Source organism: Callorhinus ursinus, unplaced genomic scaffold (genome assembly GCF_003265705.2).
Source record: "Callorhinus ursinus isolate GAN/ISIS: 27379988/994484 unplaced genomic scaffold, GSC_fseal_2.0 scaffold3, whole genome shotgun sequence".
Classification (NCBI taxonomy): Eukaryota; Metazoa; Chordata; class Mammalia; order Carnivora; family Otariidae; genus Callorhinus; species Callorhinus ursinus.
In genome coordinates, this window is record NW_027397065.1 from 46,470,141 (window position 1) to 46,484,664 (window position 14,524).

The window sequence follows — 14,524 nt, forward strand, 5'->3', positions numbered from 1 at the left end:
TCGAGTATCTGTTCCTTCACTGAACAATTGCTTACTGGCTACAATTCTGTTTCCTTCAAATGCACCAGAATTATAGGCAAGAGCATTTCACTGACAAATCCTGAACTCTATATATTCATATAAAGGAAAATCTATTTTCTTGAAATTGAGAAATAGCCAGATAGCCTTCTTCAAACCTTCTACAGAACCCGAGCTGGGGTTTCTGCCGCATACGCATATGTTGGCCTTAAGCATCTCTTGTCTAGGAAAACATGAACTACTGTAGTTTCTACTTCAAGCATCACTTCTTCCTTGCTGGTTCTCCTCTGTGAAACTCACAGGCCCTCCTCAGGGAGGATCTTATCTCCTAGAGAGTGTCTTGTTTAAGTCTCAGTAACACACAATTGTTATCATTCCCAACCTGTTTTGATTAAGTAAATGCTGTTTACAGATTCACCAAGGACAGGAAGCACTGTCTTTATTTATCTCCTATCCTCACAGGATCCCAGAGACAAAAGATCCTCAACAAATAATTGTTCATAGTTTCATGGTATGAGAAAAGTTCACACAGTAGTAAAAACTCGTTTCTTAAAAACATGCACAAATTCAATTCAGTTCAGTGGGGCCTTCCCTGGCCCTACTTCTCTCTCTCTCTCTCTCTCTCCTCTCTCTCTCTCTCTCTCTCTCTCTCTCTCTCTCACACACACACACACACACACACACACACACACAGGCAGGTTCACTTCAGAGTTTAGGCCCTTAGTCACTACACTTTACCACAGCTAAATGAACCCCAGCACATCCATATAATGGCACATTATGCAGCTCAGAAAAATAAAGAGGCAGCTCAATATAAACTTAGGTTAACATTCCCCAAGGTATGCCATTTAAATTTTAAAAACAAGGTATATTGTATGCTATCATTCCTATGAAAGAGGAAAAATATGTGTGTTGTCCCATATTTGATAGGGAAAACACAGAATACCCTGGAAATATGGTCACACCAGGAAAGAGGGAAGTGGGGACTCAGGATCAGAAATGGAAAAATGCTCCCTTTTCATCCATTTGTACTGCTTAGACTTTTACCATTCACACATAGTTATTAAATTAAAACTTGCCATTTATTAAAAATTCTTCGCCCAGTCCCAGTACTCCTCAGAGTTTCCAGAAAGAGTTCTTCATACCCCAAGCATGCAAAGCCAGATACTCCCAAGACCCTCATATTGATGCCTTTAAACCTAAGAGTAACGCCCTCTGAGTTGAGAAAGGAGGAGTGGCCCACAGAGACACAGGTGTAGGGAAAAAGGACATCCTAGTTGGCATCAGTGCTTCTTCCATCCTCCAGTATCTTAATCACATGATCAATGCATCTGCAGAGGTCCACAGAGGGGCCCCAGGGCTCTCACCACCAACCCCGCTGCTCCACAGACCCTTTAAACCACACCCACCACCAAACTCATGCATCACAAATCAGGTGTCAGTCAAATCTCCCAAAAAAAATCTCTACATGAAGAGAGTGAAAGTCAAAGCCACGTCAAAAGGCAGATATTATGAACAATCAATGAGAACAATCTGCTATCAGACTGAAGTTAAGTTGTGGCCCAGCATCCACAATCAAAGATGCTTCTACTTGGAGGTGGGAGTGGACACTGGGAGCTTGGGTCTAACACTGGCTCTGCTCTAGTTTGCCATGGTACCTTGGACCAGGGAGAAAGGGCTTTACCTCCCCAGGCCTCCCTTTCTCCGCCTCTAAAAATCTATCTTTGCCAATTAGGTAAGTATTTTTCAAATTGTGGGTTTCACACCACTAGAGTCATGAAATCAATTTTGTGGGTCAGAGCATATTTTTCTTTTAATTAACTAGAATAGAATGGAAAACATCAGAGTATATCACCCATACTAAGGGTAATTATTTTTTGAAACTTTTGTTTCACTTATATTTGTGAGTATGGTGTGTCTGTACATGGATATGTGTACAGTCATAGAATAGAATAAGAAATATCAGAAAATAAACAGACAAATGGATAAAAAAGATGGGGTCCATATAAACCATGGAATATTACTCAGCCATCAGAAAGGATGAATACCCAACTTTTGCATCAACATGGATGGGACTGGAGGAGATGATGCTAAGTGAAATAAGCCAAGCAGAGAAAGTCAATGATCATATGGTTTCACTTATCTGTGGAACATGAGGAATAGCACGGAGGACATTAGGAGAAGGAAGGGAAAAATGAAGGGGGGAGATCGGAGGGGGAGACAAACCAGGAGAGACTATGGACTATGGGAATCAAACTGAGGGTTTTATAGGAGAGGAGGGTGGGGGGATGGGTGAGCCCGGTGATGGGTATTAAGGAGGGCACATGCTGCATGGAGCACTGGGTGTTTTCCGAAAACAATGAATCGTGGATCTCTACATCAAAAACTAATGGTTACTAACATAACATAATAAATAATATAATAAAATAATTAAATTAAATTAAGAAAAAGAAAAGCAACATAGTAAAGGTTTTATTTTAAACCTTTGTGTCAGAGGCGCCTGGGTGGCTCAGTTGGTTAAGCAACTGACTTCGGCTCAAGTCATGATCCTGGAGTCCTGGGATCAAGTCCCACATCGGGCTCCCTGCTCAGCAGGGAGTCTGCTTCTCCCTCTGGCCCTCCCCCCTCTCATGCTGTCTCTCATTCTCTCTCTTACAAATAAAATCTTTAAAAAAATTTTTTAAAAAAATTAAACTGTGTCAGTGTGTGTGGATATATACTAGATAAGCATGTAAAATATGTTTCTTGATGTACATTACAGTCATTTGAAAGCCACAGGACAAGAGAGATATTCTCTAAGCTCCTTTCAAGCAAGGAGATTTTCTAAGTCACCTGGAGACCGTATTCCATAGTGAAGTTTGAAAATAAGAAAAGTCTGGGTTCAAAGCCTTGCTCTGCACTGTCAGCAGTGAAGATCTGGTGCACATTAACCTTTCAACCCTCAGCTTCCTTAGCTCTCCCAAGATCCTACTTGGAGACTTGGGTGTCTGGGAAAAGGGAAAAGGAAAGAGATCACTTTCCCTCCTGCCCCTTTTGCACTGCTGTTCCCCAATATGTTCCTGCTCAGACTACCACTTTTTTTTCTTACTATTCTAGTTGTATCCTGCCCCAACTTTTTGGCATATTTGTCATCTCTATGGTGATATCATGATTCCTGTACCCGTAACTACAGCCACTGGGCTACTGGGCATAGAAATGAGAAAAAACATGGAAAGAACCTACGACCCTGTCAGTACATAGTGGGACCTCAAATACAAGTACCAGTGGAAATAGAGGTCCTAGTAACAGGCGGCGGCGGTGGTGGTGATCGTAGTATTTATCCTCAATGCCTATCAAAATGCTTCTGGTAAGGTCAGACACATGGAGGAGATAATAGGTCTAAACAGCTACCAGAGCTAAATGATATCCTACTCAGAAAGTTTCACAGTTTAATAGAGGACCACAGAAAATTCCCAAGTTACCTGAAGCCCAAAGGAATTACCCTTTAATGGAGGGATTTTAGGAACCCAGATGAGGCAGGAAAGGGAGCAATTCGTTCTAGGGGCAGGGGTACCAAGAAAAGGGACTCTCCCTTGCACTCAGCCCTTGGAGACCAAATCAGAAATAGCACCAGTCATCTCAGACTGATGATGGTTGAGAGGAAAGAGAATTCACAATTTTGTTATTCGGGTTGGTTTGGGAAGCATCTGGGGATGCAGGGAACGTGCTATGCTGAGATATCTCTGCTGCCTTGTCAGCACTGATTATAAAGTTTCCAAAAGATCATCCACAATATAGTGCACCGATGATCTGTGTCTTACTGTCTCCATAACCCTGACACCATGTGATAAAGATCTGTGTGTTAACAATGTCAGAGTACACTGCTCACGTTCTGTGCCCGAGGATGTATTCAGGCTGGTGCATTTAGTCAGACACCACAGCACCCCAGAGGGAAAGAGAAGGGTCCAAGGTGACTATGTCCCATCTAAAAAAAAAGTGTCACGAAGAAAGGGGAGACTGATCTGAACCACTACTTTGCCAACAATCCTCAGCCAGGGGCTTGGCAATATATTTCCATACAATCTTAAATCTTCTTGAAATATCACACTTGAACATCCAAGGAAGATCCCTGGTAAGCCATGTTTCCTTGTTTGAAAAGGAGACTGGGAACCCCAGAAGCCCATACGACCTTGCCAACATAGGACCTGCTAACATGCTCGCTCACGAGCTTCTCTGAAACGTGGGGTTTGCCCTACCAGCACACCACATCAGTCCTGCTTCCTTCCTTTTCAGCACGGGCTTTATCTTGGAATTTTGCAAAGGCCTGGCTGTGTCCATGCAGGAAGGCTGGCAAGCATGCCTTCAAAGCTAACAAGTAGCTTGCCACAGATGTGTTAACCACTCTCACCTGTGCATGAAGACGCCTGGGCTTAGCAACTAGAAACCTCTGGCTCTCACCACGGCCCTGGCACTTACTTGCTGGATGACCTCAGAAAAGTCCCTTCCCTTCCCAGGGCCTCAGTCTTCCCTGCTCTCTGACAAGCTGGTAGAACTAGATTATCTCTAACTCTGGTTCTAATTCCAGAAGTCTATTAATTTTTAAAACTTTTGGGCTGAGAAACAAAAGTGTCTTTCAGAGCAACTAATTAAATGTATAGATAAAATCACATTAGCTTATAAATCAGAATGTCCCTTCTAATTACATCTTAAGCCACATCACAATGGAACTTGCCCAAAGCTACCAACGTAGTTAATCAACAACTACAGACACCAATACAACACTCCTCCTTCCATCTGAAGGACTGGTGCCTCTGGGGACACATTATACCTCCTGGTTTCCAATTCTAATGGTTGGATGCTTGTCTTTTAGAATTTAAGGACAATGACTGCTTTTTCTGGGCCACCAAGAATTAGCTCAAAGTTTCAATTGGTCATTCGAAAGTATTTTGTGAGTTTTCTATATGTCATGCATTGTCCTGCCACTGTAGAGACAACTTCAATTAAGACCAGATTCCTGGGGCCCCTGGGTGGCTCATAAGCGTTAAGTGTGTCTGCCTTTGGCTCAGGTCATGGTCCCAGGGTCCTGGGACCGAGCCCTCCATCGGGCTCCTTGCTTGGCGGAAAGCCGGCTTCTCCCTCTCCCACTCCCCCTGCTTGTGTTCCCTCTCTGGCTGTGTCTCTCTGTCAAATAAATAAATAAAATCTTAAAAAAAAGACCAGATTCCTGATCTCAAGAAGTTTATATATAGACTAAGTACCATATAGAGAGAAGTAAATAGACATGTATACCACAGTTTAAGTAAAGGAACACATTATAAAGACTTCTAACCTAGCCCTTGAGGAGTCTAAGGAGATTTTCCCAAAGAAGCAATATCTGTGCTGAGATCTTAAAAACAAGAAGTTTAACCAAGCAAAAGCAGCTGGGAACTCTTTTTGTTCTTTTTAAGATTTTATTTATTTATTTATTTATTTGAGAGAGAGAAGGAGAAGGAGTAGGGGGGAGGGTAGAGGGAGTGGGAGAAGCAGACTCCCCACTGAGAAGGGCGCCCCATGCCAGGCTCAATCCCAGGACCCTGGGATCATGACCTGAGCGGATGGCAGATGCTTAACCAACTGAGCCACCCAGGCACCTGAAGCTGAGAACTCTTACCAACCCTTGAAACTCTCACCAATTGCTCGAAAAGCAAAAGCAAATTGTTAGAGGTGACTGACATAACAACCTAAAAATTACCTCCCCAAATTCAGAAGATCCTCACCTAGAAGTGTTCTACTTAATGTTCTATGAAGTGGGTTTAATTAAAATACAAAACAGACTATGTCACATATGCAACACTGTTTCTTAAGGTGTAAGAAAGGGACAGGGACTCAAACCAATGCCACAGAACAGTGTGTGGAAGTTTAAAAGGACAGATGTGGATTTCGAGTCTCACTCTGTTCCTTAGGATCTGGGTGAAATGGGCAAGTCGCTTAAACTCTGTGTTGTCAGTTTCATCCTCAGTTAAATGGAGCCTGGCACAGGACAAATGTTGAACAAATACTAGCTAATAGATGAGTCCTTACCACATGCCAGATGCTGCGCTCAGCATTTCAGTCACTGATAAAGGTAGTCCTGGCAGCATCCACAGAAGGGGCATCCTGTTATTGTCTTCAATGTCGAGGTGAAGAGATGAAGGCTTGGAGAAGTTCAATAAGCAGACCCAGGTTACAACAGCTAGGGGTAGGGGTAGCTAGCAAGTCGAAGGTAAGCCTTGATCCCCTAGTTGTCGGCAATCTGAAGCCAGAGTCTTTTAACCACGAACAGTGTTCCTTTCTACCTTCTACTTCTCCACTTCCAGCTACGCTAGAAAAGGAGCTTTTCACCACGGAAATGGCAAAACATTCCCAGTGTATTAAAGATGCAGACATCATAAATGGAGTTATTCCTTGGTTTGTGTGCTATTCCAATGGCTGCCATTATTTAAAACACATGTTATCGGACAATTGCTTATCAAAGCTACCTGAGGCTCAATTACCATCCTTGAATAAGAGGTCAGGGTTAAAAGCATCGGATTCAGAAAATAAATCTGGATCTGAAAAGGGAAAGATGACAGAACAGTTTGCTGGACAAGATGTCTGGCACCTCTGGCCACTTTTCAATGAAATAGAAGGGGAAAGATGTTGAGGTCACCGAGAAAACAATTTAAGTGGGCCAGAAAGAGACAGAGTGTGTGTAATGGCTCCTTTCTACCTGCAGGCGACACTGCCATAGTCTGAGGGAGTCAAAAGTGTAATAATGAAGAGGAGGAAAGGGGTTTTTCTTACACCACAGCTAGATCCACTAAATTGGGAGAGAGAGCCTGACACTTCTGACACAGCAGCACATTAGCCTGGCTCATGGTGTTGTTTTGTGTCAAGTATTAGTACAAATACCATCACTGATGCACTCAAGGGGCATTTGATGTTTCCTTAAATGGCTTCCAACTTGGCACAGGAAAAAACCATGTATCACAAACATCAGTGTGATTGCTATACTTCTCCAAGAGCTTTCAAAGTTGCCTCTGGGTTGACCAGCTTGTTTCCTTACCTGTGGAACATTAGCAAGAGCTACAGAACACATAGAGGATACGACTTTTTGTGTGTTTGTTTGGCTGGAAGCAGGAAGGACTTGGAGTGCTCTGGAAGCTGTCTGAAAGGGACTCACATCAAAACCGAGGAGCTATAATTGGGGTGAACGGTAATGTGCAGATGCAGACTTGGGGCATGGACGAAAACGGGCTCTTTGCCCCAAAGGCTTGGATTCAGGAAGCCTCGAGTGGGGTCCAGGAACTTGTGTTCCAGCTGAGATGCTCATGTGACCTTGATGATGGGCCAGATGCAATCTGCACTGGTCTGATGGGGACAAGGCTGGACTGAGATTCAAGCTATCGGGGTGCTGGTCCCAGTTCTGGCACCTACTGGGTGTGAGATCTCTGCCAAGTCACTTCTTTGTTTTTTCAGCCACCTCTCCTTATCCTCCATTGACAAAGTGGGAGAGAGTCCTCGGGGAAGATCTCCAAGGATCTTTGGCTCCATCGGTCTCGAACAGAGTGTTGGGGTTAGGAACCACCATGGTGCATAAGTAGGACCTTAGACTTGAGTCCCCAAACCTGGGTTCCATTTTCAGCACTGCTGCTTTCCAGTTGCTGGAACCCTGACAACTAATATACTTTCCCTGGGACAAGAATATATATTTATAATATTATAATGAATATATTTATAGCAAGTATTCTAATTCTTATAACAAATAGATCTATCACGTTTAAGTCTCCGTTTCCTCACCTATAAAATCCTGATAAAAACAGTGCCTAGGACAGAGCTTTTTGTGATGAAATAGTTATTGTGTTAAAGAGGCAGTGTCTACAGTGTGCCCAGGATGGCGACCTGCTGAGTGCTCACTACCTGTTAGTTGTGGATAGCCCGACAAGGTCAACCAGACAAGCTTTCTGCTGTCCACTGGAGCTACTGTGATTAATGAGGTTCATGGAAAGGTAACCCTGGCTGAGCAATCCTTGGGTTTGTCCTTTTAGCAAGAGAAATTCACAAGAAATGAGCTTGTTTTGGAAAGGGAGGGCTACTGGAGGGAGGCGGGAAGCTACGGCTCTTAGGAGGAAATACAGGAACAAATGAGAGGGCATTATACAATCAACGCCATGATTATCGAAGCGTCATTCAGGGGTGACCTGCTGTAGGAGGGACTAGGTAGTCATTAAAGTAGCACCTTCTTGTCCCTGCTGGATCAGACTCCCAAGGGAGTGGCTCCAGTAATTGGTTTTTCTCAGAAGCGATGCAGGAGATTCTTCCATAAACAGGGGTTAGAGAATCACTGGCAGATACAATTAATGAAACAACCCTCCCCCCAATTCTCCAGTCCTGTGTTTACCCAGGAAAGAAAAAAAAAAAAAAAACAGGGAAGGCAAATAAACTTGTGCATCTGTGCATTTACCAAGAATCTAAACTTCTTACATTCTTGTCATCGCCAGTGCAGCTGGGTTCCAAGCCAGTGTCCAATTTCTGCATCATTCACGACTCCCCAGAGAAACAAACGCTAGCAAAGGGCTACTTAACAATGTGGATTATGTCAACTTCCTTAGAATAGCAGCGTGGTTTGTAAAAATTAAATACAAAAAGCAAGTGCCTCCCTACTTCCTCTACCCGCTCTGTTCTCCCGCCCTTTCTTTCCTGCTACCCTGGTTCCCATTCCTTTCCCCTGATGCTTTCCCTGCTCATGTTCTTTTCTTCAGATTTATTTTCTTTCTTCCTTCTTTCCACTCCTCTCTCCTGTTTGCCCTCTCTACCCTATGGCTCTCTTTCTTCCTTTTTCTCTCTCTCTCTCTCCTTTTGCCTCTGTGTATGTCTCTCTCTTGGATTCCCCTCTTGTTCGGCCTCTGTCTGTGTGTCTCTCTCTGTCTTTCTATCAAACACCATACCTCACTGCCCATTCCTCCTCTTGAGGCCCAGCTCCTGGCTCCCCTCTCAACAAGGAGCCTCCAGGGGGCACACTTCCAGCTAGAAAGCCGGAGCCCCATGCGAAATCAGCCAGCGCCCTCTACAAGAGGCTCAGCCTACTTACAAGTTCTTGGAAATCTGCCAGAGAGCTCCAGTGAGGAAGGTCCCTCATGGTAAGTAAGGGTAACGAAATCCGCCCTGGGAAGATGCAGCAGGATTACGGAGTAGAACCAGCAAGGCCAAACAGCTCTAGTACCCAGAGCTTCCCCTGGACCTCGGAAGCCATGGAGCCAAGCCTAGCTAGCAGTGGAGGGTTCTTTTGCATTTTGCAATGTCTATCACTTCATTTCCAAGATACAAGCGGCTCCATATACCAAGAGCAGGCAGGGGAGTGGCGGTGCCAAGGGGCTGTTGGGACAGCTTCAACATCTTAAAATGTCCACCAGTCTTCTCAAAGCCCATTAACCCCCTCAAAAGACAAAATCTAAGTAAAAATTGAGCATCCGCTCGGCATGTAGCCTCCAGACAACTCTCTCCCCCTACACCCCTCCCCCAAGCTGCTCTTCCAACTACCAACCGCAGCCCATCTCTAGGTACCTCCTTTATAGACATACCCGAGCTTCTGCCATGAGCAGGGATAACTTTCCAGACCTACAGTTAGGCAAACTGAGGGACAGACAGGTTCCACAGCAGGCTCTGGAAGATGTTACTTTGGAGTGCCACGACTATTAGGACCCAGAGGATTTTGCACACTCCACAACAGCAAAGGATGGCCAGTTCAGAAGAAACTTTTTCAAAGCTGAGCCACACAACTTCTCCCAATTCGAATCTCCGTGGGCAGGTGCAGAACTTTGTCTCTCTCTAGCTTCTTTCAGGGCAGCTGTCAAACTCGACCTGTTTGCACACTCTTCGCGGCACACCACCTACACACGCCCTCTCTCCCCACCTGGAGCTCTTTCTCCTTGGGATGAAAGTGCAAGAGGCAGGTAAAGAATAAACTCAGGCCGCCTCTCCTAATGCTCCCGCAACTACCCCTCCCCTTAGTGGAGTAGAGAGGAGCAAAATGCTGGGGTTTGGCTCGCTGCCCAGCCGAGGGAGCTGGAATACCCTCCACCAGGGACCGAAGAAGGCAGGGGCTCGCGTCCGAGGACCAGCCAAGTCCACGTCGCCCTGGCTGAATGGCCCCTCAGTTGCAAGCAAGTTGAAACCTCAGTCAGGCACACAATGAGGCCGCTGTTTTCCGACAGGAGGCATTTGGATGCCTCACACACTCAGCCCAAATCGGGCCTGAGAGCAGAGCGCATTTCCTTACCCATGTTCGGATGCGCCCCTAGATGCGGCTCGGTTGCGGTTCCCTTTCCGTGTGCCTGGCCACGGGAAGCCCGTGCAGGCCACCTGTTTGACTCTGTCCGGTCACCCTAGATCCTGCGCCCACAAACCCTCACTGAGGCGCGGGGCATCCAGGGTACCCAATTCATCAGCAACAGAAACATTTCACTTGCGCCTCCTCCTATGGCTTGCTACCTTTCCTGTTCCCAGTCACATACATACACACTTCCTTAATATCCCAGCAGTCACTACTCTTTAATGAAGCGCGCTTAGCCTCCCTTAGGGAACCGGGCTGCCCACGATCTCCGAGCGCGCCCAGGTGGCAGTGATCTCCAAGCGCTTAGCTGGGTGTCTGCTTAACGCGCGGGCGGCAGAAAAGCCCCAAATGGCACACTGGTGGGGAACAGCCAGTGGCCTGCTCTAGGGAGCCCCCTTTCTCCTATGGAAGCGGAAGGGGTCTCCGTCCTTGGTTCATGTGTAGGCAGTCGGGGAAACCCCGAAGGCAATCGGATTGGGGGAACCAATGTTTCGCTGCCAAATCCCAGGATAAGTGCAAAGGGGCTCAACTTTCCCCGCAAGCAACTAGCTGGGGGAAAAGGTTCGCCGCCACGAACGGGCTACTCACCCCTGGGTATGAACGCTGCCCCCGGAGGGGACCCCAGCAGACTGGCGCGCGTGGAATCCGTGAAACGCCTGGGTGTCTCGCTCGTCTCCTGGGCCACGCGGCTAAGGCTACGCGCTCCAAGCGGGGCAGCCGAGGGCAGTCGATCCCATGGGTGGCGAGTTGGCAGAGGGCGCGCCGCCCGGCTGGGGGCGCATCGCTCCCAGGGCTGGCGCAGGCTGCAGTGGTGAGAGGGGCTCCCGGGGAAGTTGGCGGCGCTGGGGGTGGACTTCGGACTTCGCGCTCGCTTCGGCTCGAGCGGCCGGGCGCGTCCTCTGGGACAGACAGGCGACTCGCCGGTGGAATGGGGGCTGGCGTGGGCCGAGAGGCTGCAGGAAGCCTCCGCTGGCCGCCGCCTAGAAGGAGCACAGCGGCATCGCGCTGCCTGGAACCCCCAGCAGCGGCTGGAGCAGAGAGCGAGCAAGAGAGCCGGGCTGCCTCCTCCCGGCTGCGGGCGCCCCCTGCTCAGAGCCCGGCTCGCCCCAGCCCGCCGCGCCCCTCCTCCTGTCCAAGTCCCCCTCCCCTCCGCTGTTTCACCCGCTCGCAGGGCTCGCGGGGCTGGTCTTGGGCCAGAGGCTGAGCGGAAGGCGACCGCAGAGCCCGCAGCATGGAGGGCGATCTCGCCGGCTCGGGCTCGGGCTCGGGCTCGGGCTCGGGCTAGGGCTTGGGCTCCGGCAGCGGCAGCAGCGGCCGCCGCCTCCCGCGCGCCCACGTGCCGGAGCCCCGGTGTGCGCGCTCCGGCCGGCCGGTCTGGAGGGAGGGAGCTAGGGCGAGCCGCGGGTGGGGGTGGCGGGGAGAGCCTGCACACCCGCGCAGCCGAGGAGGGGAAGCCGCCGAGAGGCTCCCTAGGGCGCAGGGCTCCTCGTCTGCAGCTCCGGGTAGACTGGTGTGCAAGGCTCCCCCAGCTCCCCCCTCCCGTTGCAGAACAGAGGGAGCCTGAGCGAAACCCGGGGCGTGGGGGGTGGGGGGGCGCTCCACTCCGCAGGATCAGCCGGGAGCCGCGGCCGGAGGCGGCTACGTGTCTCCACCAAAGGGATAGGTTCCAAGTATCCTTGAACCCCCTCACCTCTCCCGGGAGAAGAATGGGGTTCGGAAACACCGAGTGAGGGAATATGCGGGTTCCCAACGAGAGCTTGTTCCGGCTTGCCCCGCCTTCCTCCCAGAGTAAGCACTTTTCCCGTTAACCAACAGACTCTAAGGGGCTCCTCCTTCCAGGGAGAAAGGAGTTGTCTTGCAAGATGGGCCTGACACAACCTCCAATCAAGTGACAACTAATTACTGAACACTCACTTTGAGCGACGCCCGGCCGTGTCCTGAATCATAGGGCCCTCCCTGGTTGCAAGTTGTGTTCTCTGCTCTGCGAGTCCTTAGGCAGGCCCTCTCCCGGCCTCCTGGCTCCAACCAGAAAATGAGGCTCGTTCCTGATAGGAGTAAGGAAGACAAAACAAATAAATACATGTGAGAATTTTTAAATTAGAAGACACTTCAAAAGATGGGTAATAAATAATTCGACATTAACAAGAAACATTACTTTTTAAAAAAAGTTACAGAATAGGAACTGAGATCCCTAGGGAAACACAAACTAGCAAAATGTACCTATTACTGGGTTTGTGTGCGGTCACTTAGAGATCTTTGTCTCCAATCGTCTCATTTTAAAGGAAGCACTGAAGCTCAGAAAAGACAAATGGCTTGTCCAAGGTCACACATACCCAATTTGGTTAGGCACATCCATTTTGGTTAGCCCTGGTCTTCTACTGCCAAACCTGTGCTTTCTCTGCCACACACCAGGACACAAATTCTACTCAGCAGGATTGTGATGAGACAGCAGCAAAAGGGGAGACATTCCTTTCCTCTGGGTTTCCAAAAAAAAAAAAAAAAAAAAAAATGGCTTCAGGAAAGAGAGGGACTTAAGCAAAATCCTAAGGAGTAAGCAGGATTCAGATATCTGGAAAAGCGAGATCATGCACAGGGAGGAAGAGAGGTCACAAAGATACAAGAGCAGCAAACAAGTTTGGCAGGAGCAGAGTGCTTGCCTGGGTGATGGGGAGCCACTGAAGGGTTTTAAGCAGTAAAAGAAAATAGTGAAAGCTTCGTTTTAGGATGATCAATACGTCCCTGTACAGAATGGATTAAAAGGGGATGAGATGAGGGAGGGGGAGGGAAGAGAGGGAAGGAATTGCAGGCAGAGAAAACCATTAGGAGGTCAAGGCAGCTATCCGGATGCAAGTGATGGAGGCCTGATGAAATGTGGTGGCAGGTAAAGCTGAAATCAATGAAACTCTTCCCAACCCTGTTCTTTTAAGCCTGCCTTATAGGAAGTACTCTGCTGTTAATTGCAGGGGACACTGTATGGAAAGGCACATGTGTTTGAGATACAATGGAAAATTGGGGGCCAACCCTCAGGGACTGCTGTGGAGTTTTCAAGGTAACTGACCTGAAGTTAATCTGATCCCTTGGTGTCAACATTCAACACCTGGGAGCCTTTTGAAGAAGAATGGGTTCAATTAGGATTTCTATCAATCAACCAAAACCAAAAACCAGAAAGGGAAGGGGAAATCCTGTTTCCTTTCATTCCTTGGAGGCTCCTGAAGTCACAAATGAATGGCTTCTGGCGCCTGGGTGGCTCAGTCGTTAAGCGTCTGCCTTCGGCTCAGGTCATGATCCCAGGGTCCTGGAATCTAGCCCTGCATCCGGCTCCCTGCTCTGCGGGAAGCCTGCTTCTCCCTCACTCACTCCCGCTGCTTGTGTTCCCTCTTGCACTGTGTCTCTCTCTGTCAAATAAATAAAATCTTAAAAAAAAAAAATGAATGGCTTCAAGGGCTTTCTCAGTTTCTTCCAATGGAAATAGTTTTTCTCTATGAACATTCCATCTCTTTACACGGACCAGCACCAGCAGCATCATAGGCCTGCCAGACTCAGAATATGAGGCCCCACCCTCTACCAAATGAGTCAGAATCTCTATCTGAAGAAGATTCCTAGATGATTCATATGTACATTAAGTTAGAGACACATTTCTCTATCTGCTCCCCTTGGAAGCTAGTGTTCTTCAAACTTTTGAGTATGCTGCATAGCTTTTATTTTTTTTAAAAAAGCCATATATTACACCATACCTACACACACACACAACTTTTTATAACTTAAATAAAAGTTTCATAAAACAACACATATCTTTAAAGTGTGATTCACTTCAAAAAAAATTTTTTTAAATGTGTGATTCACTTCAATATTTTCTATTCAATTTATTTCATTTAAAAAAAATGCTGGTCATGACCTACAAATTGATTCCATGACCGGCTAATAGGCTGCAATTTGGGGTTTGAGAAATATGGAACCATGCTATTAATTATTTTATCTTGGGTCTTGTTTGCATGTGTGTGTATCTTACCTCCCTTATGAGACTGTGAGTTCCATGAGGGCAAGGTTCAGATATTTTTTATCATAAAATATAGATCAGAGTTAATGGCGGGTTTTGAATGTAGTAGCAATTCAATAACTATTCAATGAGTAAATCAATCCATGAATGCATAAGTGGATGGAAGCCCAGGGATTGGGGGCAAGCTGGAGGAAGAAGAG

The 14,524-nt window shown here is 47.3% G+C and overlaps 1 protein-coding gene across 1 annotated transcript in view; it reads right to left on the bottom strand.

Moving 5' to 3' along the window:
• SGCD (sarcoglycan delta) overlaps positions 1 to 11,034 on the bottom strand; it is a 965,947-nt gene extending 954,913 nt beyond the window's left edge. The window contains exon 1 of the mRNA XM_025867162.2: positions 10,916 to 11,034. The gene's annotated coding sequence lies outside the window, so the exon portion shown is untranslated. The remainder of the gene's footprint in view (positions 1 to 10,915) is intronic.
• Positions 11,035 to 14,524: the final 3,490 nt, after the last annotated feature.